Raw genomic sequence first — 27162 nt, 5'->3', positions numbered from 1 at the left:
ACAGCCCAAACCCAGAGCACCGCCGCGAACGGTCATCGCACGTCTACTTGACTACCGGGACAGGGACCTGATCCTCCACCTGTCCCGCGAAAAAGGAACATTGACCTATGACTCTACAAGGATCCACATTTACCCTGATTTTTCCAATGGATTTCAGATATCCCGTCGCACATTTGATCAGGTTAAAAGAGCACTCAGAGCGAGATCTATACTGTATGCCATGCTGTTCCCAGCAAAGCTCCGTCTGCAACACTCCGGAAGGGCACACTTTTTTGAGACACCGGAGGAAGCAATAGGTTATATACCTCCATCCCTAAGCACTGAACAGGGAGATAAGAAAGAGTCACTGTTCAGTTACTAGGGCCACAGGTGGCAGGAACTGGAACACTGTGTCCCGCAAGTGACTACAAAGGAGAAAGGCAAGTTAGGCAAATACACAGCAGGGCCCATAATGCAAGGCAAATCTAGGGCAAGGTAACGATAAGGCACCTACCAGGGTGGAGGCTGGAGGGAGATCAGAAGGGAGAAAGAGAAACAGGAATCCTACTTAAGGTTTCCCCCAGGGTGGTGTTACTTTGTGCCCTCAGTGAAAGGTGTTGCAGCAGCAGGAGGCACCCGTGACAGCAAGTCAGGATAATGGTACACACTTACTGGATGCACCTGATTGGTGAGGAGAGGGCCAAGCAAGCCCCTACCAGGTTAGGTGTTCAACGTAGTATGTGGTGATTAAACACCAGGAAGTCCAAAATGCGTAAATCAAGGTTGTGGATACTGGGTAAGCAGTCAGTAAGGCGCGGCACCAAAGGACAAATCCAGAGCAATTGGTGAAGCAAAACCGGAGTCAAAGTAGTTCCAGGTGAGTAGAACATAAGATCGACGAGACAATGGGCGAGGCAAAAGTAAATCCAGATTTCCGTAATCCAAGGTCAAAAGTCCAAAACAAACAACTAGGTCCGAAAGACGAAACGCCAAACGCTGGAGAAAAACAGCTGAGGAGCACAGTGTGGCATGAACGGCAGCTGTTTATAGTGTTGCTATGGATTCTAAAGCACGTGATGATAGCTACCGTATCACGTGACATGCACAGAGTTGCGGTACCATGGGAACGTGACCTCTTGTTGGCCGTGTTTTCAGGCACCAAGGTAATTGCCAATGCAGAAGCGGCCGCAACTGCCCGGAACACTGTGTCCTATGTTGAGACACAGTGTCCGTTGGCCTGTTAGCCAAGAAGCTGACAGGACGTTCCCACACTGCTGCAGTGTGGGGGTGCGAGACCTGTGTGTGGGCGTGTCTTGGACTGTCGGGAGCAGGTTGGATGAATGCTGGGAAAATGAGTGCATGACAGACACACCCTGTACTCTAATAACTATGAACCATATTTAATACCCCCGGAACAAAAGCTGAAAGTCTGGGACACACTCCCAATATCAGTATATGGCCGGATAGCCCTACTTAAAATGATGGTAGTGCCAAAGTTAATATACCTATTTAGCAACATCTCGATCTGGCCAGGCATACAATTGTGGATCTTCTTGTGTGTTTATAGTGAATTTGACCATTACTGCACAGTAGTCCAATTCCTGCCTTATTCCAGAAACACTGTAAGTGTTGTAAGGATTATTGGTTGCATTTCTGTGAAGGACTAACATTTGCAAACACAATTCTTCTGTAATTGTTGTCAATAATTGGTGGCATTTGGAATATAATATTGATTGCTACATTTGCGTAGCAATTTGCACCAGTTGTATCTGAAAATTTGAATGGACCTGACAGTTCTGTGTCCAAGTAATTTGTTCGGAGTGTGCATTGTTTCTTTGAAGAGGTAGTTGAGTTAGTTTGAGCAGTAGATTTCTCTTTGGTTCCGGTCCTTGATGAAGTATTAACTTCTTTTACTTTCTTTGGAGCAATTGCTGTGACATCCTACATAGTTTGAGTCTGAAGTAGTTTTCTTTTACAACGTTTTGCTTTTTGTGGAACAGGATAGGTTTTTAGATGGGGGTGTAGAGGGAAGGCAGTCTATTGTATTCTAGAATGCAAGGAATATCAGCATTTACTTTACTTGCATCCAAATTGATTAGAAATAGTCTGTAAGTGTACGTAAGTGTGATAGTGCTACATAGCTCATGCCTTCTTTAAAGACTGTGCTAACAATATCTATCAATGCTTTATCTAGGGTAAGACCTTGTGTTTTGTGAATGGTGACTGCATATGCTAGAGTTAGAGAAAATGTTTCTTTGCGTACATGCATGTCTTTGAAAAGAAGGAAGCGGGCTGTTGAGCGTCCTATCCTTTTAACTTCTGAAAGTTTGTCAAAGAGAATATTGACAAACTGAATGTTGTTGTCATGTGGGTATGTTTGAAAGCCAACAGCTCTACCAAGTGCTCCATTAACTAGTCCTTGGTCCACGTCAAAGTTACATTTAAGCATTACTCTACAGTTTAAAGATAATTTTAATTTTTTCTCCAAACCAGCTGTGTTAGAGATAGAGTTTTCGAAGGAGTTTAGCCTTGTTGTGGCTTGTTGACACATGGGTAGTGTCATACCATGTACATCCAGTTTGTCTGTGGAGAAAATTTTAACTATTCGTTGCATTTCTTTTTTTAATATTGTTTCATTACTTTTTGAACAGCTTGCAAGAGTTGGCATTAAGGACATACAATTGACATTTTTGTGTGCTAACTGTTCCATGACTTCAGGAGCACATGAGTTATGGCCATAGAGTGCATTTATTTGTCTGGTTTTTAATATAGATTGTACTTCTTGAGATAGTACACCAACTCTAATATGTTTTAAAATGTTGGCATATGCGAGGTCTGCAGACTGACGCATATTTTCAGTTAATTCTCTGTATTGGAAATGTTGCCAAAGGTTTATGTTTCCTATACTGCCAAGAGTTTTATGGCATAGTTTGTGCCCTATGTTTTTAAAAATAGGTTCACTTTTAACTGGTGTTAATTGAAGAAGATCTCTGAAAACTATAATGTGTTTTCCTCCAAAGAGTTCTTCATATTATGTTAGCATGTGCCACACTCAGATGGAATTATCAACTTTAGCCTGTGTCACATCTAGATAGAAATGTGAATGTTAGCATGTGCCACACTTAGATGGAATTCTCAACTTTAGCCTGCATCACACCTAGATAGAAATGGGAAAGTTAGCATGTGCCACACTTAGATGGAATAGTGAATGATAGCAATACTCACACCTAGACATAATTGCAAGGACACCAATGGCAATTAGCCAATGCGCTAACAATCTCACCCCTCTGCATACACCTCTTAAACTCTGACCAAACACAACCACAAGCCTACAACACCACAATCCACACAAACTTCACTACACTGCAACAACAAAACAAACCACACATAGACTCGCCCAACAGCACATGACGTCTACTGACCATAAAACACCCCAAGCCCAGCCAACGGACCAACCGGGTTGAGGCTGCCAACAGCACATCACTGCTCTCTTGCACTTTTCCAGCTTATTCCCACTAACCTACCCCCTTCCCTTTTTCAGAGCCGCCAGAGCGCCAGGGGACCACTCCGGTGGTGATAGTGCGCGGTACAAATATCCTTTAACATTAACATTAACATAGTCTGTTTTCAGTACCTCTTGTAATCTGAGGTGAATGAAGGCTAACATTAGATTGGAAACCATGCTTACCTCCTCTATTAGCAGCATTTCATTTGTTTGAAAACTCTGTGTAGTTCCATTGCAGCTTCTGGCGAAAGTTTGTAATAGTCTAATTAGTTTTGGTGATCTACTGGAAGGAGTAGTAATCTGTGTAAAGTGACACCGCCTATGTTGTAGGCAGCTAAACCTGTGGGGGCAGTTACAACAGCTGACAGTTTGTTTTTTGTCAATTGTTGGAGGAACTTGCTGATGATTCTGTTTAAGAACATTTTGCCTGAAACAGTGTGACCACTCACATATAGCAGAATGGGTGTATAGTCTTGGCAGACACCATTTTTACTTTCATGTTGCACACCATGTTCAATTTGTTTTGTTACTTCTTGGAAAATGCTACGCTGCTCATTGTTTAGTTGTGATTTTAGTACAGAAAAGTCTTATGTAGATTGCTCATACTGACACATGTGTTTTCTACTTCTGTCATGGCTAATTCTGCCTCATTTGCTATTAGTGGCTGTCCAAGTGGTTCTTGGCTTCCTGTTACAGAAGGTTGATTACTGTCAGGAGTGTCCACATCTAGTTGGGCCTGGAGTTCTTCCTCATGTTGCTGTTCATTGTGCAACATTGTTTTGTACTGTGTAAATTTTACGTCTGTTATAGTGCTTTCATTTGCTTTGAAAGCATCTCCATAGGAGTCATAGATATCTAGTAAATCCTCTTCTTTTCTCCATGGTTTAAAAAGTTGTAACAGGGACATGTAATACAGTTCTTTATGTTGAGGAGTTTTTAATGACAATTTGATATGATTAATTAAGCTTCGTTTGGTAAGTTTCACTAAGCTGCCTTCACAATTTTCCACTCTGTATCTACCTTTCTTTTCATCTGTTTTAATATTATTTTTGTATGTGAAGTTTTGGGCTATGTGGTATAGACATATGGTTTCCAAAGTGGTACTTCTGTTTGGGTAGTATGTGTCTAGTAAATTGTTTTACAAAATGTCTTGGCTGTTGGGATCTTTTTTGGCTATTGTCTTCATATGATTTGAGAACTCTTTTTCTAGATTTAGCTGAACCAAGACTTAGCCATACTATATTTTCAGATTTTCCATACAAGGCAGTACCGGTTAAACGGTCTGCAGCTTCATAGCAGCCACATTCTCTATGGGAGAGCATTTTTATGCCTAAGCTGTACAATTTCTGTGATAGTGTTTGTCAGATGATATGTCATCCCAGAGGTCTTGAAGCTCTGTTTTTTCTGTTTTGGTTAAGTAGGCTGTGACATATTGTGCAACTGCAGTGAAATTGTCTGCAATGTACTGCACATATATATTTGCATTCCATAGGAGGGCAATGATTGCATTGTAATCATTGATGTATTTTGATTCTTCTGGTCTTTTTATGTAATATGTGTTCTTAGGTGATTTACCTTTGACACTTGGGCGGTAAGGAGACCGGTGCCGGTAATCCCTTAGCACCCAATTCCGAGGTCCCTTAGCAGGAACCGCAAGGGACGTGTGATCGGACCACACGTCCTTTGCGGGTTCGGTTAGGGGACCAGGGTGCTAATTATGAGCCTGCTATTAGCAGGCCCGTAATTAGCGCCTTCCCCATTTCCATTAAGCCCTATCGGGGCTCAAATGGGAATGGGGAATGGCATTTGGAATGGGGACCTACCGGGTCCACCAAGGCCAGAATGTCCCGGTAAATCCCCACTCCACCAGACCGGACCCTGACACGATTTTGGAGGCAGCCATGGCGCTAATAGTCGTAATGAGACCCTATGTCTAACTGAAGACATGAAGTTATTTACTTGTCCTGTTGTTGAAACTGGTCTAGGGAAACCAAAGCAGCATTTGGTGTAGTATTTCCCTTTGTTTTTATATTTTTGACAAAAATACTTCCGACATTTGTTTCTTTGAAATTGTAAAATTTGTGCATGAAGGTCACCATGGGCCTCATTATAAGGGTGGCGGCCATGGTATGAATGGTGCTGGTAAGGCACTGCCACGATTCATACCGTGCTGACGCATTACAAGTACTGCTCGCGAGTCCCTGACAGCCTGCCAGGTCTTACCTGGAGGGTTGTGCAGCACCCGTGAGCATAACTCGTAATGCCGCCGGCACCGTTATCAACAGTGCTGGCGCATCCATGCTCCACACCCCATTCTTCCCTACGGGCAGAATGGGGATCGGGAGCCCGGCAAAACCACCACCCGCGAATGGGCAATTAGCGGCCCATTCATCTCGTAATGGGCTGGTTATTGCCCATCGCGGGAGGCGGGAGGCGGTGCCGGTAGCGAGCATGGTGGTAGCCATGCCTGCCATACAGGCACGGCTACCGCCATGCTCATAATGAGGCCATATGTCTTGTTTGTGAAGGGATTTCACAAGTGACATATTTTTGGATGAACTGTAAAACAGTCGCATCACTGTCTTGACCAAATTTTGGACCATCTTTAATCCCCAAAAGCATGTGGATGTGTGGTGCTCCTCTGGCTTCGTATTCTTTTCTCCAAAAGAAGTGTTGCACTTCTCCGAGGGGAGGAACAGTTATATTACAAATGAAGTGTAGCATAGCAATGAAGCGATGATGGAAATATTTGTATACATTTACAGGATCTAGAGAGCTGAGTTCTCCTGTTGTTTTTATATCTATGTTTGTTTTGTTTTTGTTTGCTATGCGTAGGAAATCTTGTAAATCTTCCCATGCATATTCTGCACAACTTAATGCCACAAACCAAGTGGGTGGGCCAAGGTTTCTTATCATACAGCGTACATCTCTGTGACTTCGGAACCAGTATTCCTTTGCACCACGCATGTTTGCTAAAAGATTTGTAATGCTTGACTGTAAAACTTCATTTTTGTTGATGCACTTTTTGTAGTAATTGTGTAGCTGACATATTTTGAAAATGGGTACCTGATTTCAATGTATGTGCAACTCCATAGCATAGAGTTGCTAGTTCATTTTCAAAGAGAAGGTGGAATATGTATTCCACGTTTTGTCTGAATCTGGGGTCTTCAGAATACATTTGTAAAGAGTGATATTCTGATGCTGTTATTTGTGTGGGTCTATCATCGTACCTTCCTCCTTTTCCAGTAGGAAAGAGTAGAGGAAAAGCATGTGCTTCTATAATTTTTTCCCATATGATGATTGGAGATCCTTTGGCTTGTAACATTTGGTACGTTTCCAGTGCATCATCTATGGTGTCTTTAGAGAGTAATCAGTGAATTGTATAATGGTCTAAAATATTGGAATCTGTGGAAGATCTAGAAGTTGAAATTGACCAGTTTCTGATGAGTCTTGAATTATTTCATTGGTTTCCCTCAGGTTTTCCTCAATATCAATTTCTTTGTAGTATGCATTTTTGTCTTTTAGATATTGCAGAGCTTGTCTAACTTTATGTAAGTCCACGAGTTGGTGCCACATTTTTTTGTCTTTTGTAGGTACGCCACTTACTAAGATAATTAAAGATTGATCTATTGGATGTTGCACTCCCAGAGTGTGTACATTTTCTTTGCGATCTAATGGCAAATAAACTACTTTGCCACGAATGCCACGAATGCCTTTCACTAATTCAGAGGGAGGTGAGTTTGCTGTTTTTGTTTGAAGGCGTATTATTGCTTGAAACGGGTGCACTTTTTGAATTATGGTGCTTTCATATAAGTTAAGTTGTTGCAGGGGTTTTGGTAGTGGGAAAAATTCCACGTTATTTGTGATAGCACGTGAAGGTGTTTGGTTGTTGTCAAGTTTTGCAGTGCAGTAACTGCAAAATATTATGGGGTCAGTATTTGTGTATTTGTTTTCTGCTATATGATAGTGAGCTAAATGAAAACACTTGGAATCTTCATTGTCTTCTATTTTGTACGTTATGTCTACAGTTTTTGTGCTGCGGGAACACAAACACACATAGTTTGGTACTTCAGCAGATGTACTTTTAAACTTTAGTATTCCTTTTTTGTATGTGTGTAGTAGATGGTTGCCATCTGTAAAATCGTTGCTAGTCTGTTGTAAAGCTATTGCATTTTGTAAGTGGCTTTCACTTCCAAAATATTTTCATTGAATATGCTCTATTTCTTCGAGTAGTTCTTTGGCTGTACCATGTAGAAGATTGTTATTTAAATTGGCTAGTGCTAAAGCAGGACTTTTGGCATAGTACAGTTTATGAACCAGATTTCTTATAGTTGAATGGTGTGTTGATATCATTTTGATATGGTGGAAGGTGTTTTCGCAAATAGGCCCAGAAATGCAGGCTAATAAATGCCCTTCTAGTCCTCTGTATTTGTGCACTGGACAGGAGCCCATATTTTGTAGTAGTTTCATTTTGAATTTGTGTTTGCCTTTCACATACTGATTGAGGAACTGGCGTAAAGACTTTAAAGATGTTTTGGCTATGTTACACATTGATGTGCACGGCCATTTGTAGACTGGACGTATTGGTTCAGTGGAATGGGGAGTTGATACTAAGTTTTCTGGGGATATTTTTGTGAGCGGCGTTTCTTGTCCAATAATGGTATTATTAAGTTCTTCATACCCTTGTCCACTGCTATGTATGGCAATTGTGTTTATTTGCTTTTGTTTGTATGCTTCTTCATTGCAATATGGTTCTGTGCTTGTGGTGTGACTCCATCCACCTCCACAGATGTTTGTGAAGCTATCTTTGTTGATATTCCTTTTATTTAGAAGTCTTTTTGTAGTTTAGTACTTAATTTTGTTAGTGGTTTCATTATGTTTAAAATTAAAATAAATAATTTCCTTTTGAGAAGATTGCACTATCCATGAGAGCTTCTAGGATTAATTTTCTACGGTAGGTTTTAAGGGTTGTGTGTGATTTCTCTCCTGTTTTTATAAGGTTCTGAAGGACTCTGTGGCGGAACATTTTTTTAAATACATTTTTTGGTATGCTTACTTGTGGCCACATCAAGATTTATAGGTGCAGTGTTAGCACTAGTGGTAGCAGCAGTCTTGTTAATCCCTTTCTGTTTCGTTTTACATTTTGAAAGAGGAGGCAAGGTTTCTTTACTGGAAGCTTGTTTTATTTCACTTAATGACTGTATTAGCTGTTTTGTTTGAACTTTTTGCACAAATTCTGCTAGAGGTGGATGCTTATTTTGGAGAATTTTATTTTGATTTTGTTTACTTTTGCATTGCTTTCTACAGAGTTGCTTTTTGGTAGGCATTCTTTGGGGTCCGTTGGAGAAAAAAAGAAAGTGTGGGTTGGGATCTTGTGCAGTGTGTGTGTGCTTTCTGCATGAGTGTCTGAGTATGATGGTAAGGATGTATGTAGAGTTGTGTGATTTTGCAATGGGCTGCTACCTCAAGTTGGGAAGGCTATTCTTGTATTTGAGTGTTAATATACTGGTGTTCAGATGACAATACAAAGTATGCATCTGGTGAGAGAAAGCACTAATACTGAATCTAATGTTGCAGGGTTAATACCATTGTTTGTTCTAAAATACTAGAATTCTACAGTGTTTGAGTTAGAACATTATGGCAGTATTGCAATTACTTTTTTGGTTGGAAAGAGGAAAGAGTAGGTTTCTTCTGAGTTCTGGTTCGTACTTCAGATGCTGCTGCTTTTCAGGAGAGTGGCCTTCACTGCAATTGTGAAAGAAGGAAGTTAGTAAATATGTGTGTTAATAGCACAGTTGTTAATGTAGACATGGATTTCTTTGTTTTTGCAGTAGTAGTGCTTTCTGATAACTGTGCAAAGCATGTACATGCACTTTCCTTTGCCTATGTGCATTATGTATATTGTGCATTCTGTATATTTTACTTAGAATCTGCTAGTTGAACGTGCTTTAGAAATGATAACAATAGTAAGCACACAGAGCAGACTTGGGTTCATAAGGCGATGTTATTGGATGTTAGGCAATAGGCGATAGAAGAAATAATTGTATGCTTTTTTTGCTATTTTTACAGTGTAAATGGCAGGAACTGTAGGGAAAAACATGCAATGTATACATTTGTGAAAGTGTGGGAAATAAAGCAGAAGGATTTGATGGGTGCAGCAGCTTATTACTCAGTATTCGATTTACCAAACTACTGGGTAATCCTGTGGTGCTTGGCGATGGGAGAGTATGAAATAAAGGGTTGCAATGTTGGATCGGGTACTTGCGTTGAAGACTGAAGGGAAGGGGGAGATGTTGTATGTATTGCTTTACAACACTGTACATAGTTGTACATGATGTGATAGACATGACTGCACCTGTGCATAGTTGAATGCTGTTGTATATTCAAGAATGGAATGGGCAACCATCTGGAATGAGAGAGCTGTCTAGATTGGAAGAACAGTTGTAGAGGCAGTGGTGTTGTTTCAGCTGGAAGCCTTTAAAATGATATTAGCTATATGTGTGCATGAATAAAGATGCATGCACACATCCTGGCTGTGTGTCATTTTATAACACACTACAAAGCCTTCTATAATTATACTGTTAGTTGTCTCATCTTTTAACATGAAATGACACTTTGTTAGATAGCTGTGTGTGTTTTGTCTGATTACTATTGTAATCATTTCCAAAGGAAACATACATGATAGAATGTATGTTAAATATGCAGAATGTATAGAAAGGAAATTGTATGTAAATCCTATGCACTATAATGCATTACATTTTGTTATGGTTGAAATGTGGATAAATAGGTGGCAGTGGTTACAGAAATGATGGAATGAATGAACAAAATAATCGATTGGACATTACAGTTAGTAATATGAGTAAATAAAAATGAGGAGAACAGATAGGTTTGCAAGTGACACTTGATCATAGCAGATGGGAGAAATGACAGTAAGCTATTTTTTTTACAGGTTATGTAGGGTAAGTGGCGGTAATAGCTGCACATGTATTGTGTTACAGAAAATAGTCATACCTGTAGTTTGTGTTCATGCATGTGATTGTGCATGGATCTGCAAGTAGAAATGTTGGAGAGTTTTGTAGTAGTTGCTGTAGTTGCTTTGCAATCACAGCCCAATTGTACTCAGAGAGATCAACAGTACATCTAAAGTGCTGAACTGTGATGAAGGAGTTAGATGTAGAGTTCTTGGATGTGATTGGTGGATGGTTGTGTGACTGCTTAACAGTAGCCAATGGGGGAATGGTGTAGAGAGTGTAGTGGAAAGGGTAGAAGGGCTGCCCCAGTGTTACGTGCTCTGCGTACAACCGGCGTGCCACATCCGGGGTTTATCAGCAAATCCAGCATGGAACGGGGACTGTAGGGATTAGCTAATCAGGTGTTGAGGTTCTGCTTGGTATAGAGAGAGGTTGTGTGTAGTGAAGATGGCAGAGATGGAGAAAGTCAGGGTGTTGGTGCTTGGAGATATGTTTGTGAATGGTTTGGAGCAGCATGCTAAATGTAGGAATGTGGCTAACGAATTTGACATAAAAGGAGTGGGGGTGGTGTGGAGCACTCTGCCTGGTTTCAATTTGCAGGCAATGCTAGAAGTTTGTCAAAATATGGCTAGGGTTAACAGTCCACATGTGTTTGTCCTGCACTGTGGTGCTTTGCATTTGGGCTATGTCAGTGCCCCTATTGGAAGATCTGGAAAACTTGGTTCAGCAGTAATGAAAATACTTCCAAATGCCAAGGTTATGTTTTCTAGTTTGGTACCTAAGGCAATATGGGACAATAGTTCTGTTTTTTGTCCTCAGCAAAATGTTGCTAGGTGTTTAATCAACTGAGGCTTGTTTGCTTTATGATTAGAGTTGGCATGTTCTTTTGCAACAATGACAGCATTGATTCTGGTAATGTTGTTTACTTTAAAGCAGATGGCATGTCTTTATCTTTTATGGGAAATGTAATGCTGTTTTGGAACATAAGGATTGCTTTGGAGAAGCTAATGTGAAGATATTTGGAGGAAAATAAGGGAAAAAACAAAAGAAATTACAAAATGAAAGGTGTTTCTGAAGCATCTGCAAAAAAACCCTGAAAAGGCCTCTTTTCAGAGCCAACCTCAAAGGGGAAATGGGGAAAACTATTTACATTTTCATTCCCCACTCTCAGATTTTTCGATTTGTCCACGGACAGCGCATATTACATACAGGGATTTTGAGGTTGAGAGGCATGCAAATGAGACTTAGCAGAGCAAGGGATTGGTCAATAAGGTTTACTGGGTGTGATGTGTAAGGAGAGACATTGTCAGAAAGTATTTTTCCTGAGAGGAGAGCAGATAGATATGGCTGTGTGTTTTAGAAAGCAGATTGTCTGAATTTTGGGAGATTCATGGATAAATTGGTTGGAGGTGCATGCAGATTGATGTGGAGTGGCTGCACATCTTGGATTCCCTCATGTGGAAGTGCACTGGCATGGAGAACTAGTAGTAGGGACTTCCACTACCTCATCCTCGTCATCCTCTTCATCACTCTCCTCTGAATCCTCACAACTGTTCCAATCTGCAGGCCCTTGGGAAGGTGGTGGTGGTGGAGGGGTTGGGGGTGGTGCTGAGGCAGAAGTAGCACCAGCAGGAGCAGCAGCAGCCATGGTTGCCATCTTCCATGGTGTCAGCAACCACCAGAATGTGAGCAGTCTGCACACAGGAAAGAGCAACTGCAATCCAATGCAACAATGCAACAATGAGCAGTCTCTGTCCTGGAAGCCCAAAAACAGAATAAGGAGCAGCTCTGGGGTGTGGCCTTTTAAGTGGTGCTGGGGCATGTCCGCGAATACTTCAAACACCAAGAAAGGGCTCAAAAAGTTCCAAAAAGTAAGTAGCTCACCAGGGACATTGGGCCTCATTACACGGTAGGAGGTAACCATGCCACTATTAGCGGCATGGCTACTCCTTTAGCATATACCGGGTCCGGGTAGCCGGTATGGGGACTTACTGGATCATTCCGACTGTGGAGGACCCGGTAAGTCCCCATGCCAAATACCATTCCCTATACCGATTCGAGCCCCCATAGGGCTGAATGGGAATTGGGAAGGAGCTAATAACGGTACCGCAATTTGCGGTACCGTTATTAGCTCCGAATTCCCTTAGCGGGTCCCATCCTTAACACCTGGTCAGACCAGGCGTTAAGGACGGGACCCGCTGAGGGACCTCGTAGTAGGGCGCTAAGTGATTACCGGCACCGTAACCTTACCGGTACCTGTAATCCCTTAGCGCCTACCGTGTAATGAAGCCCATTGTCTGGGACATGAGCAAGGGTGGAATTTCACAACAGTATTCACAAACAAGGATCCACGCTTAGCATGGGTGCAGTCACATGATGACATTGCGGACAAGTTTGCGAATGGGATGGCTGTCTGTAGGACACCAAATGCGCGGGCTCTGTTGTGCGCATGCGTGCGGGTATTCTACGGACAGTGTTCCTGTACCCAAACTAATTAATAGTGCGACACACATGCAGCGGACAGTTGCGGACAGGCGCGATGTTCGTAGGGGCCAAGGGTGTGATACACACGCGCGCGGGTGTACTACGGACAGTGTTCAGGTCCTCGAACAAAATAAATGTGTGTCACAACTTTGCAGCCAGGTGGACAGGATATGTGTTCTACGGACATATTCATTCTGGTTGCGAACAATACGACCAGGGGGAATGTTTTTAGGACACCTAAATTCGAAGAGTTACAGACATGCGGACTGATTTAGTGTCCTGCGGACACCTCCATTTTGACTACGTACAGTGCGAGTAGGTACAGTGTCCTTAGGACACCCCCTTTTCGGTTAATTGTGCACAGGCAGACATCTTGTGTGCTCTAAGGACACCTCCATTTTGATTACGGACAGTGCGAACAGGTATAGTGTCCTTAGGACACCCCCATTTTGGCTAATTGCGGACATCTTGGACACCCGTGCAGTCTGCTGACACTCTAACTGCCTTTTTTAAATAAAAAAAGACACAGAGGAATATAGTAACCTCACACATCATATTTTATTATGGTATAAAATTATGAAAGAGAGGGGGAAGCAGAAACTGATACAAATACAGAGTAATTAGGGATTTGTACATGTTGGATACTAGGGGAGGAAGGGATTGAAGTCTCATCATAACATTTTTCTTGCTGGGGAGTTTTTGGGGATCTTTGGCTAGGACATGGAGAAGGGGTACCGGTACATGTGGGACAGTGATATTTAATTTTTTCCTTTATATGGTCCTACACAAAGTTTTTTAAAAGAATAACATTTCTCATTAATAGATAAATATTTTGCTCCACACGCTACAGCTGAGTTTCCAAGGTGTCTGTTTCTGTTTTATGTTTAATGTCTGTATGGTCCGTTAATAAAAATGTGTTACGTGCACATAAAGTAATGGGTGTTAATTGGTTTATTTACAGAAGAGTGGTGTCTAACATTAGTATCACTATTTTCACTCATTTCATCGCGAGGAAAATTTTCTTCTAGTCATTCCAAAGTACTAGACATTTGTGTGTAAATAACAAAAAAAAATAATTTTAGTGTACCTAACACAGAACGTTTCTAAATATATAAAATGAATGTAGTGTACTTACTAGTTTCTTTTTAAGTTTTGCTGTTACTACTGCGCAGGTGTGCTGTTGATTTTTCCTGTGAAGTTTCTGTGGGTAATTCTCCTGAAGGCATATTTATTTTCTTTTGGTATGTTCCATTATGTTGCATATGCTATGTAATTGGACTGTTGGTGTCTTACATATACAGTTTCACTTCTTATTTATTATTGATTGTCATTTATTTATGTGCTGCTTCTTGAACATGTGTAGTGTTTTTTTGCATGATATAACAATGTAAGACGCCCCCTGAGTTTTTGGATAGTGTTGATGTTGTCCGAGTCCATCTGCGGACATGCGCACGGTCTGCGAACATCAGAACCATTAGCGAAGGCCAGGGGGTTCAGTATGTTATATGTTACATGTATTTAAACTAAGGGAATCCTACTAAACACCTATCAAATTTATGCTATCTACATCTATATATATTCAGTGAAAAAACTTTGTTAAAGGTACATTATGGTTACAAGTAAAACTGAAAAACCGCTGACATTCGATAGTTATGGTAAGCTAAGCAACCATAACTCGCGCCACCACCGTGCACTGCTAAGACTAACACCCAGGATGGGTGGAGTGGTCTATTGATGGGGAGGCTTTAAAAGCTGACTTGGCCATCTGGTGAAGAGCTGAGGACCATCCTTGAGAGTGGAGTGACTAGCCACCTGCCTTGTCCTCCCGGAGGGTCCTGAAATGCAGCTGGCTATCCTGAACTTTAAACAGAGGTTTTCAATGTATGTAGAATTGACCCCTTTGAAACGAAAAGGTGAGGAATCTGCTGGCCTTAAATCCTTGCCCTTTTTAGTGCGTGGGGCAATACTGGGTAGAGCCTTAGACTAATTAATTCCCCTTGGCATATCACCATGGGGTGATTTTTGATCCATTTCAAAATTAACAAAGCTCATTCCCAGCATGTGCTAAAAACTATAAACTATAGACTGTAATTGAATTGGCTAATCCTATGGGTCCAGCTTCCCCAACACAGGTCTTAAGTGCAGCTGACAATCGAAAATGTGTAAACCATTCCAATTGTTACTGTCTAACTTCCCCAACACAGACCTTTAAGTGAGGGGGTCTGAAAACCAGTGGTAGAAGTGTACCGAAAAAAGTAGTGGAACAATGGTCTCGGCAAGGGAGAGGGAAGGTGGAAGCATAGTGCAAAATGTAACAAGGTGGTGCGGCTGGAGCATTGCAATACTCTAAGTAACTAGTAACTAGGCTCCTATTACAACTTTACACTTGTACAGGGACATGAATGGACAAAACAACTGTATGGAATGGGGAATATGGTTGTAAAAAGTAGAGGAATGGTAAGAAGAAAAAAATGTAAGTAATGGAACACCGCTCCCGACCGTTACCGCTCACTTCGATCACTGCTGAAAACAAGCTGCTAAATCACCCTGTGTTTATTTTAAAGCAAAAGTGTGGGTGAAATCATAATTGCCCTATCCATTTGTAGCAATCTATAAACCAAACTGCTAGCCTTTTAAGCATGCAGGAGAATCGAAATTGCACAGCAATACATATGCACATTGCTTGTGTTCATTAACCAGCGTCGATTACTTCTGGAAGTGAAATTGGGTTAAAAAAAAGTATTGCCATTTGTGCTTTTCCCAACCAACTTGTGTGATTTATTTGTGTAACCAGAAGTTTAATTGTGAGCCACAAAGACGTTGGCATGTGTCGTTATAGTGTGATGTTCATTTTTTATCATTCATATAAATACAAATATATTTCTTATACCTTGGCCTGGTTCTTGGTTCGCTGCGGGCACATGAGGGGAGATTTGTGTGACTCTATATGAGTCTTCAATAAGATCAGCACTAAAAAAACATAAACAAGCATTGCAGGACTCCTTGATTGGGGGTTGGAAGGAACTCAATATAACGGAAGGTCTCAATATAACGCAACAGTATTCGGGAGTAAGCTGTGACCAGGAGCTGCCACCCTGGGGCAAGGAGCTAGTACATAGCGTTCTGCCAATCTAGCTTCCACTTATGTAAAAATATAATTGTTCTAATTATTTTTGACCCCTTATGCTTTAAATTTCATATAGAAGTGTCCTACCATTTATGTATAGCTTGTCCCAAACACAGAGCTAAATTCACATAGGTGTGGTTGTTCTGCATCAGTTGCCTTAGGGAGCCAAAAGTAGCTCCTTGTTGCTGTTGTTACCAAGATAATCAGGCTCTTCTAGGCTACAAGCAGGATCTAAATAGAGCCCAACTCCCCACAATTTCGAACCCCTGAAGTGCATGCTTCCTTTGCTCAGCTGGCCCCTCACAGACAATTCCAGTGCAAGCTTCCCTTCTACAGAACAGATACACAATAGTTAGCATTTTCCACGCCATAGTAAAGCACAGATAGCAGCTATTTACCCTTCCCTCCCACAAAATAGGTACAGCATGTATAGCACCAGTGCAATGTTGCCGGCTCAGTAGGGGTGCACTTGTCCTCTACATGTTTCTTGCTACTTGATTGCTTCCTAAACTCCGCCATACTTCAACGTGAGGTAATGCTAGTCTATGGGCCTCATTACACGGTAGGCGGTAAGGGTTTACCGGTACCGGTATTTTACTGGTACCGGTAAACCCTTACCGCCTTACTACGAGGTCCCTTTGCGGGTTGGAGAATTTAACGCCTGCTTTTTGCAGGCGTTAAAAACCAACCCGCAAAGGGACCAGGGAGCTAATTACGGTACCGCAATTTGCGATGCTGTAATTAGCACCTTCCCCATTCCCATTATGCCCTATGGGGCAAAAATGGGAATGGGGAAGGGCAATGGGGGAAGGGGGAATTACTCCCCCACCAACCTTGGAATAGCGAGGTAATTCCCCTTTCCACCAAGGAGGTGCCGGTATTTTACCGGCATGGACCAAGGTGCTAATAGCACCTTGGTCCACCGCCATCCGTGTAATGAGGCCCTATATCTTGCCGATCACATTGAAGAGGGTTGAGTTGCACTCCTGTCTCTGTGCCACTTTTCTTTGACAACTTGAGAAAAAACAGAGAGGAGTGCGAAAAGATAAGACCCAGTTGTAGGGCAGGCATGTGATTACTGCTAATAAAAAATACCAAAGATGAAAATGTCACCCGCAGCCCCTCCCATACCGGCTCACATGATTTATTACCCCAACTCACCCCCCCAGATATATTCACTTTGAAATGCGCAGTAAGAAATTTGACATTTTCGTTCTCTGTATTATCTGAGCCACAATAATGGGGTGATACCGGTTTATCTATATCCCAGATCTCGACATTTGCCTGCATGGGGTAGATTTTATCGGAAATATTTTACCTAATGGAGAAGTGACCAAATCTACTTTACCGAAAATCTAAATTAACTTTTAGATTTTTAAACTTTTCTTTGTTTTTTGTTCATGTGGGGGGAGACTCCACGTGGTCCCCCCTTACCCCTCCCTACCCTAACTTTTACCCTTACACCACCTATTATGCACTACACATATGCCACATTACCTACCATTTTTGGTCAAATACATTTGGTCATTGTTCCTTAGGTAAAATTGTGTTCAGTTTAATCTACGGTAGCCCATTATTTGATCCCCCCCCAAGTGATCATGCCCAGTTCTTTTACCCCACCCCTTCCTCTATTTTCTTCAAAGACAATAATAACACCTTGGGCCTCATTACGAGGTATGCCGGTAGCCATGCCGCTATTGGCGCTATGGCTGCCGGCAAAACCGCATCCGTGTCCGTGTCTTCGGAATGAGGACTTACCGGAGCATTCGAGTTCGGATGGCCCGGTAATTCCTCACTCGAGGACACGGACACGGTTCATCCCCATTCCCATTTGAGCCCCCATAGGGCTGAATGGGAATATGAGAGGGAGTAAACAACGGGCCATTACGAGATGGCCCGTTGTTTGCTCCCTCTTCCTCACGCGGGACCCGGTATGCATGCCTGGTTTTCCCAGGCGTGCTTAACGTGTCCCGCGAGGGGACCTCGTAATGTGGCGGAACGGGTTGAATGGCGCCGCAGCCTTTTACGGCGCCGTTTAACCCGTTCCGCCAGGGTCGTAATAAGGCGCATTATTTGTGTAATGCTCTCATAGAAGCATGAACTGCAGAGACGTCATGCTGGGAGCACAGCAATCCCCACAGTTCTCTTGTGACCTAAGCATATGGGTACCTCTTCCCATCGGATGCACCAACCTTATTTACAGAGACGCTGTTTTCTCTTGTTTGCCATAGCAGTCATTTACACAAAAGGGGGGGCCCCGGGGGGAACGCGTAGCGTTTCCCCCCGGGGAGATTTTTGGCGCTGCACACGGCCAGCGAGTGGCCGTGGGAGGCAGAGTGCCTCCCGGGGTATTTAAGGGGCTCAAGGAAGGTTCGGGAGCCAGGCGACGGTTAGGACTTGAAGATTGTCCTGGTCGCCTGCTCCCAAACCTTCCCTGTGTAGCTTGGCCTAGGATTGTGGAGGTGTAGAACAGGTGAGGTGGGTGATTTAGAGGGTAGTGTTGGTAGAGTGGGCGGGTAGATAGCTTGCTTAGTAAAAAAAAAAAAAAAAAAAAAATATATATAATATTTAAAGAGCAGTGTAGCAGTTATATACAATTTTATGGGAAGGGTTATTGGGGGTGCCGTAAATAAGACACCCCCACTACTTACCTTAGCTCCGGGTCCGCGTCGCAGTAGAGGCGTTTATTCCGAGGGCGTGGGTTGCCGTGGGCGCGCGGGGGGGAATTTAGTGTAAGAGCATCCGTGCTCCGTTGCTCGCCGGCGGGGTGTGGGGAAGCGTCGGGCTTCTACGAATTGGCATCCGCTCAGGAGCGGGTGTGATAGGGAGCATTTTTGTGGTTACGGGATCTTTTGGTCCCGTGTTGTGCCTGCAGGGAGAGGGGATCGGGGAGTGCGGTGTCCGTCGAAGGACAGAGGGGGCAGAGCGCTCCTACTTAAAGGGGCCTCGTCCATTTTTGTGGGCCCGAGGTGCGGTGGCGCTCTCTAGTCGCCAGGGGGCAGTGTGACAGGGAAAGAAACAGTAATTTATTGTGGTGAGGTTTATTTTGGTGGGGTTTTTCGCTAGCGGGGGGCACTTGGTTGCCTGGGCAGGGGGCTACAAGGGATAGGGCAGTATTTTGGGGGTATTTAGTGGGGCAAAATAAAAAACAAAAAATAAAAAAAAAAAAAGCTTAGTTCAAAGTTAGCAGTTTTCTATTTTGTAGATCCCCACGGGTAGTTTTGGCTCGGGGGCTTAGGTTTTGCTAGGTCATTTTTAAGGGGGTATATATATATATTTGTGGTGCACAAACAAGTTATTAGTAGTGCATGATGGTAGGTCAGGGAGCCAACAGGAAGGGGTTGGTTGATGCCAAGGCTCTTAAGGAGGCTTTGGAAATAATTAGTAGGGCATCTAGGGCCCAATTGGAAGGGGCAGTTGGGGAGGTTACTGGGGGAGAGGGAACGGGGGAGGGGGAGATAAGTGGGGGGAGGCCGCAGGGAGAGGGGAGGTATGGGAATCCAGGGGAAGGAGGATGAGAAGGGAGATAGACAGGAGAGCGTCTGAGGGAGAGATGATTTCAGGTGGGGAGCCTCTGAGTGAGGGAGTGGGTAATAGCCCTAGGGAAGAAGGGAAGTACGCGGATGGAGAGGGCTCTTGGGGACCCGAGCGAGGGGGTGCTTAGGGGGGTGGCAGGGCAGAGGGGAAGACTGGGAAAATATTTGCAGAAGAGTGCAGGAGGGAGAAGGAGGGAGAGGTCCCCATCAATTGAGGAAAGTAGAGTGGGGCGCGGAAGGGGTAGGAGGATGGAGTGAGGTTGAGGGTTTTAGTACGGCCCCACCTCGATCGGCACAAGGAGAGCCTAGAGGGTGCAGCACGGCCCCTAGCAATGAGGAATACAGGGTGGAGGACGGAACGCCTCGCCCAAGAGAAGAGGACCAGGCAGGGGTCCCCCCGGCCCCGCCGAGAAGACGTCAAACGAGTGACGGGGCGTACGCCCTGGGTTCGCAAGAAGAAGATCGCCTCAACTTGAGCAGGAGCTCGCATCAGCAGTGGTACATAAGGGATGATGAAGTTGGTTTGGAGGAATATGTGGGGCAGTGGGAGGCAGAGGGTCATAGATCGGCAAGGGAAAGGGGGGAAGAGAAAAGAAGTTTGATGTGGGATATGGAAAGGGAGGGGGATAGGGGGGTAAGGGGTCGGGGAAATTATTGGCTGGGTGAGTCTGTTGACATGTTTTGTCCCCGCAGTAGGAGCCCTCTAAGAAAGGAGATGAGGAGCATCGGGGTGGACGCCAGACCACAGACGGCAGGCGTGGAAAGAGGTGAGCAGGAACGGGAATGGTCCTCTGCATGGCAGAGAGGGGTCACGAGAAGGGTGACGGGGAATGAAGGGACGAGTTTGCATGGGGTAAGAAAAGAAGCTGGTGTGCAGGCCATTGGAGCCTTGGGGGTTGAAAAGAGCATGTGCTCAGTGGAGGTCCAAACGGACAAGGCGATGGAGCCATTGGTGCTTGAAGTGCAAGCTGGTAATAAAAAAGAGAATGAAGTGAAAGGAAAGGAGAAAAAATTGCCGTACATGGGGATAACAAAACCATTGGGGGCACACTTGATGGCAACGACAAGGGAAAAGATTCAGGCAGGGGAGTTTGTAGATGTGTTCAAATTACTGCATAGGGAAGTGAGAGCAAAAGAGGGGTCTAAAGAGGAAGAAAGGGAACTGGCGTCGCGCCCAAGGGTCCCGGTGACTATTGAGAATTGGACGTCGGCATTTATCATTTATGCCAGCGTTTATTGTGAAAAATTTCCAGAGCGATGCGTGGCTCTGCTTAAATATATGGATGTTATTAGGAAGGCTTTCACGTGTTTTGGGGGTTTTGCATGGGTAAGGTATGATGAGGAATTCAGAGCGAGATTGGCGGAGGACAGTCAGGTGGTTTGGGGGGAGATAGATATGGATCTTTGGTTGCAATGGATGGCTCCAACGAGGCCTGCCCCGACGCTGCACACGGCGAGCGGGCTGCCTGTACCTTTCCGGCCCTTTCTTGGTCGCCCCGCCCACGAAGGGGCGGGGGGAGGAGGTAGGGGGCAGTCATCAGCAGCGTGCTGGGGGTATAATAAGGATGGCTGCGCACGGACCCTGTGTAGGTTCAGGCACGAGTGTAGCAAGTGTGGTGGAAAACACCCTCTCACGCAGTGTTTCCAGCAAGGGGACAGGGGGAGGGGGAGGGAGACAGGTAGAGGGGTTGTGGGGAAAAGCTTTTACTCCAATTAAAGTGGGGGTGCTCGAAAAATGGTTACAATTTTATCCGGACAGAGAAGGGGCGAAGATCTTGAGTGAGGGTTTCGGTCAGGGGTTCAGACTAGGGTACAAGGGCCCAAGAGTGCGCAGGTGGGCTGAAAATTTGAAGTCAGCAAGAGAAAATGTTGACGTGGTGAGACATAAATTGACCAAAGAAATAGAGGCAGGAAGGATAGTGGGCCCATTTCTTGACTTGCCGGGGGATTTAGTAATATCCCCATTGGGGGTGGTGCCGAAGAAAGCTCCGGGGGAGTTCAGACTGATACATCATTTGTCATGGCCGGAGGGTATGTCAGTTAATGGGCCTCATTACGACTCAGGCGGTAAGGGTTTTACGACGGCGTAAACAGCGCCGACCCTTACCGCCTGAGTACGAGGTCCCTTAGCGCCATGGCGGATTTAACACCTGCTTTTAGCAGGTGTTAAAATCCATGGCGCTAAGGGACCATGGAGTTAATTACGCCACCGTAATTTACGGTGGCGTAATTAACGCCTTCCCCACTCCCATTATGCCCTATGGGGCAAAAATGGGAATGGGGAAGGGTAAATGGGGATTGGGGACTTACCGCCCCGCCAACCTCGGAATGGGGCGGTAAGTCTGCCAACCACCATGGCGTAAACGTAGTTTACGCCATGGTGGTAAAGTCACGGCCCAGGCGGTAACTTACCGCCTGGGTCGTAATGAGGCCCAATTATTTTATTGCTCCGGAAGAGTGCGGAGTTGTGTATGCCAGTGTTGACCAGGCGGTGGAACTGATAAGGAAGGAAGGGCGAGGGGCCTTCATGGCCAAGTGTGATATCAAGGCGGCGTTTAGGCTATTGCCGGTGCACCCGGAGGATTTATGGTTGTTGGGTTTGCAGTTTGAGGAAGGTATATACATAGACAAAGCCTTGCCAATGGTGTGCGCAATTTCCTGTGCTTTGTTTGAGCGGTTCAGCTCTTTCTTACATTGGGTCTTCTCATTTAGTTCAGGTTGGGAGAGTGTGCTGCACTATTTGGATGATTTTCTTTTCATTAGCGGGGCAGAAAGAGTGGAGGAGTGTAAAAAAATGCTACAGTTATTTCAGGAGCTGATGGAGGAGCTGGGGGTGCCCTTAGCGGAAGATAAAACAGAGGGGCCGGCAGTGGTATTGACATTTCTAGGAATTGAGTTGGATTCAGTGGCCATGACCTCACGCTTGCCGCACGACAAGGTGAGCAAATTGGTGGTTTTGTTGGAAAAAGCAGTGGTGGCCAAGAAAATGATGCTGGTTGAAATGCAGGGTTTGGTGGGGCATTTGAATTTTGCATGCAAGGTGGTGGCCCCAGGGCGAACATTTTGCAGGAACATGGCGAGGGCTATGGCAGGAGCGAAGTGCCCACATCATCGAATAAGAGTGTCGGGGGCTGTGAGGGAGGATTGCAGAATTTGGTTGCGCTTTTTGGAGAATTTCAACGGAGTGACAATGTGGTTGCAGGGAGACCCGGTGACTTGGGAAGTTCAGATATTTTCTGATGCAGCAGGAGCGGGAGGTTTTGGAGTTTTCTGGGGAGGAAAGTGGTGTGCAGAGAAATGGCCAGTACGGTGGTTGAAGGAAGGAAGGAGTATAGCATTTCTTGAATTTTTTCCACTTCTAGTTGCATTGCAGTTGTGGGGGAAGGATTTTCAGAATAAGAAGGTGAATTTTAATGTTGGCAATGAATGTGTAGTTCATGTGGTGAATAGGCAGTCAGCTAAGGATCAGAGGGTGGTGAGATTGATGAGAGAATTTGTGCTGCGGTGCATGGAATGGAATGTGGTGTTTAAGGCAACACATGTGCCGGGGAAGGATAATGGCATCGCTGATGCATTATCTCGTTTTCAATGGCAGAAATTCTGTGGATTGGCTCCAGATGCAGAGCAGGAGGGGCAACAGATTCCGGAGGAGCTGTGGAAGATAGGAAGCTGAGAGCGCTTTCACTGGTGGAGGGTTCATTGGCCTCAGCTTCTAAGGAGGCATATAGGAGGGCCTGGGAGGATTTTATTAGAGGGGGAGCTTGTAGTTGGAAGGGTAGATGGGACACGGAAGAGAGAAGGAGAGATGATGTTATGAATTTTCTCTTGAGGTGTATGGACAGGGGGTGGTCAAAGGCAACGATTGTGGGGAAGTTAGCAGGGATTTCTTTCTATGGGAAATGGTTTTGGGGTTTTCAACCAAGTGGGGGGGAAATGGCAAATAGGATGTTGGAAGGTTGGGCTAGGGAGAGTAAGAGGGACAAGGATAAGAGGAGGCCGATATCGGCGGAATTGTTGCAGAGGCTGACTGAGGTGGTGGGGGGAGTTTGCTGGTCAGTATGGGAGGGGGAACTGTTTGTGACTTGTTTTACTTGGTTATTTTTTGGGGCTTTCAGGGTTTCTGAGTTGGTAGGGGGAAAAGGTGGGGTAGGAGGACTGCAATGGGATGATGTACGAATTACTGAGGAAGGTCTGGACATCAAGATCAGAAGATCCAAGACTGACCAGAAGGGGAGGGGTTCATCGGTTCTACTGGGTAGAGGGAGTAGGAATTTATGTCCAGTACAGGTAGGATTGGTGTGGAAGGAGCGTTGTGGGGGTAGGGCAGGCTTGGTGTTTCAGCATGAGGATGGGTCGCCAGTGGCAGCGGCACATGTGCTGGGGGTATTGAGGAAGGCGTTGGAAGTGGTGGGTGAAAAAGCTGAAGATTTTGGGACTCATTCTTTTAGGATGGGCGCAGCATCTGAAGGCAGTAGGTTGGGATTTTCCGAAGACAAAGTGAAAAGCTTGGGGCGTTGGAGGTCTGGGAAATACAGGGGGTACGTCAGGGATTTTGATAAGGGGAATGTGTGATGAGTTGGGGGAAAAGGATTTTAGGCAGGACTGCTCTTATTGTGATGTTTTGACTTGCCAGTGATTGTTAATTTTCTTGTTTCAGATGCTGCGCGAAAGGAAGGGGAGTTGGCGCAAGTGTGGATTGTTGGCCATTCAATTGTTAAGTGGGCTGGGAAAGAGCCGGAGAAAAGGGTGCTTGGGAGGCAGCTGGGATGCAGCTATAAGGAGGTGGTGGTAAAATGGCACGGTTTGGGGGGTCTGCGCTGGGATCAGCTGCTTCCTATATTAGCAGGGATGAGGGAACGCTATGGGGTTCCAGATGTGGTAATTATTCACGCGGGAGAGAATGACCTTGTGAAGGATACGGGGGTCTCTCTGCGAAGGAAGATGAAGAGGGATTTAGTTTGGATGAGGGAAATGTGGCCTCAAGCAAAGGTGGTTTGGACCAAGTTGTTGCCGCGGAGAGTTTGGAGGGGGGCGAGAAATGAGGGAGCAATACAGAGGACTAGGAAAGGGATAAACAGGGAAATGGTCAAGTTTTGTGCCTCGGCGGCGGTACAGGTGATGGACCACAAAGACATAACGTATGAAGGGCTCCTTATTTTTAGAGAGGACGGAGTACACTTGTCCATGTATGGGAATAGTCATTACCTGGCGGATCTGAGTTCCTGGCTGGGAGACTGGGTAAGAAGGTGGAGATAGGAAGGAAAAAAGGGGGAAGGGGAGTGGGGCAGAAAGAACTCCTCAGGGGAGGGTTGTTCTGGTGCCGGGGGCATGGCCCCTTTTGATGTGAGGGGAGGGAAGCACAATGGGGAATGACAGAGGAAAGGAGGGGGTGGCGCTGTTTGCACAAGCAGGTCACCCCGGGGGAGCAGGTATTGAGCCTGGAGGGGCATGGCCCCTGGGAGAAAGCGGGACGCCTGGGAAAAGGGCAAGGAGACGGTAGGCTCCAAGGGGTAAGTAGGGAGGCGATGGATGAGTTATTTATTTAATTGTTGGGAAGATGAAAATGAAAAAAGGAGAATGTTTAATTATTTAATTGTTTGTTGTAATATTTATTTAGTTTGTTAGGCCATGGAGCCAGTTAAGCATTTTGAATTGTAAGCTTTGGCCTGTCACATTAAAGCGACCTTTTCCACTTTTAAATGAGTCTGGGTTTTTGTGCAGTAAGCCAAAAGGGGAGGCCCCGGGGGGAACGCGTAGCGTTTCCCCCCGGGGAGATTTTTGGCGCTGCACACGGCCAGCGAGTGGCCGTGGGAGGCAGAGTGCCTCCCGGGGTATTTAAGGGGCTCAGGGAAGGTTCGGGAGCCAGGCGACGGTTAGGACTTGAAGATTGTCCCGCCCTCCCACCCCTTCATTTTGTATGTTAGGAATAGGTCTGTTTGACGCCGAGAGAGGGTCCATGGTACATTTTGTGGGGGGTTTTTGCTAGAGGTAGGGGTGGTAGTTTTTTGTGACAGGTCAGGGCATTGTGAAGATGTGATGTGATTTCAGTTGCTGATGTGGCAGGTCAGGCTGGCTGCAGGTCAGAGGAAAGGGGGAGATTGGTGTAGAGGGGAGTATAATGGGGTTGGAGTGTTCGGGGCGCCGGGGGCATGGCCCCTTTTGATGTGAGGGGAGGGAAGCACAATGGGGAATGACACAGGAAAGGAGGGGGTGGCGCTGTTTACACAAGCAGGTCACCCCGGGGGAGCAGGTATTGAGCCTGGAGGGGCATGGCCCCTGGGAGAAAGCGGGACGCCTGTGAAAAGGGCAAGGGGTAAGTAGGGAGGAGATAGATGAGTTATTTATTTAATTGTTGGGAAGATGAAAATGAAAAAAGGAGAATGTTTAATTATTTAATTGTTTGTTGTAATATTCATTTAGTTTGTTAGGCCATGGAGCCAGTTAAGCATTTTGAATTGTAAGCTTTGGCCTGTCACATTAAAGCAACCTTTTCCACTTTTAAATGAGTCTGGGTTTTTGTGCAGTAAGCCAAAAAGTACATGCTCAATGAGACAATGCTAAAGCCAGCAAAGCGGACAAAGTACATCCCACTTGTCACACGCATAACTCCATTGAACGTGTTGTTCTCAAAACTATCATAAAAAAAACACTCTCAATTATTATCCAGCACTTGGACTTTTTAGAACATGCCAATTTTACATTTGTGAATGTTACTAATAGAGGTGAGGTGGTGTGGTGTGTGTGTATAGAAACTACTAGTACCAGGGTGCAATATGGTACAAACCTAAAAGCTGGGATTGGGCTTATCATTTTTCACCCGAATGGCACGTGACAACTTGAGATCTTTATGGACTGTCCTAGGGTGTGTTGTACTTTCAAGACTTGAACGTAAATCCTCCCCCAAAAAACGATGTGAATTAAATGGCACGTTTTTTTCTTCTCTTTGTCTGTCACATGACACAACGTTTGCTGTTATGGATGATGTAAATGGAATCAGCAATTTCGGTAAAAATACTACCAGATTAATGTGTGTTAAAAAAGAAGACGTTATTGGCTGAATTAGTTAATTTACTTCAGAGGAAGCACCACAAACTTGTGGATTTGGAATGCACATGTAGATTTGAATTATTTTTCTAATTGTTTTTTTTTTATCTGCTAGTTTGCATTATGTGTACGCGCCCGCTTCTTGTCTGTGGGCCGAAGTCGCTACGCACGTATTCAAATGTAAATGTAAAATGGTATCTCCGTTATGAAAGAGACTTCAACTTGACAGTGAATAGGGCCCCTCCCACTCTTCACTCTTCATTCATCACTAATGAGGTGCATGCTGTAGCCCCTATAACAAGCTTAGCTGTGTGAAAAGTCTCAGCCATTTTTGGCAGTGTGGGGGATGCTGTGGGAATGGACTCAGGACGTCTTGCGACTGCGCGGCCCAACCATTGCTCAACTGTTCCAGCACCCCCAGCACCACAGGCCCAAAGTGACATCTGCCACAGGAGACCGTGGTGCAGAAATGGACTGCATCCATGCAGAATCAGATTGAATCCACACCAGAGCACT

Source organism: Ambystoma mexicanum, chromosome 11 (genome assembly GCF_040938575.1).
Source record: "Ambystoma mexicanum isolate Mex_15411 chromosome 11, UKY_AmexF1_1, whole genome shotgun sequence".
NCBI lineage: Eukaryota > Metazoa > Chordata > Amphibia > Caudata > Ambystomatidae > Ambystoma > Ambystoma mexicanum.
The sequence above is the reverse complement of the archived record's forward strand: the minus strand, read 5'-3'. Positions refer to the sequence as shown.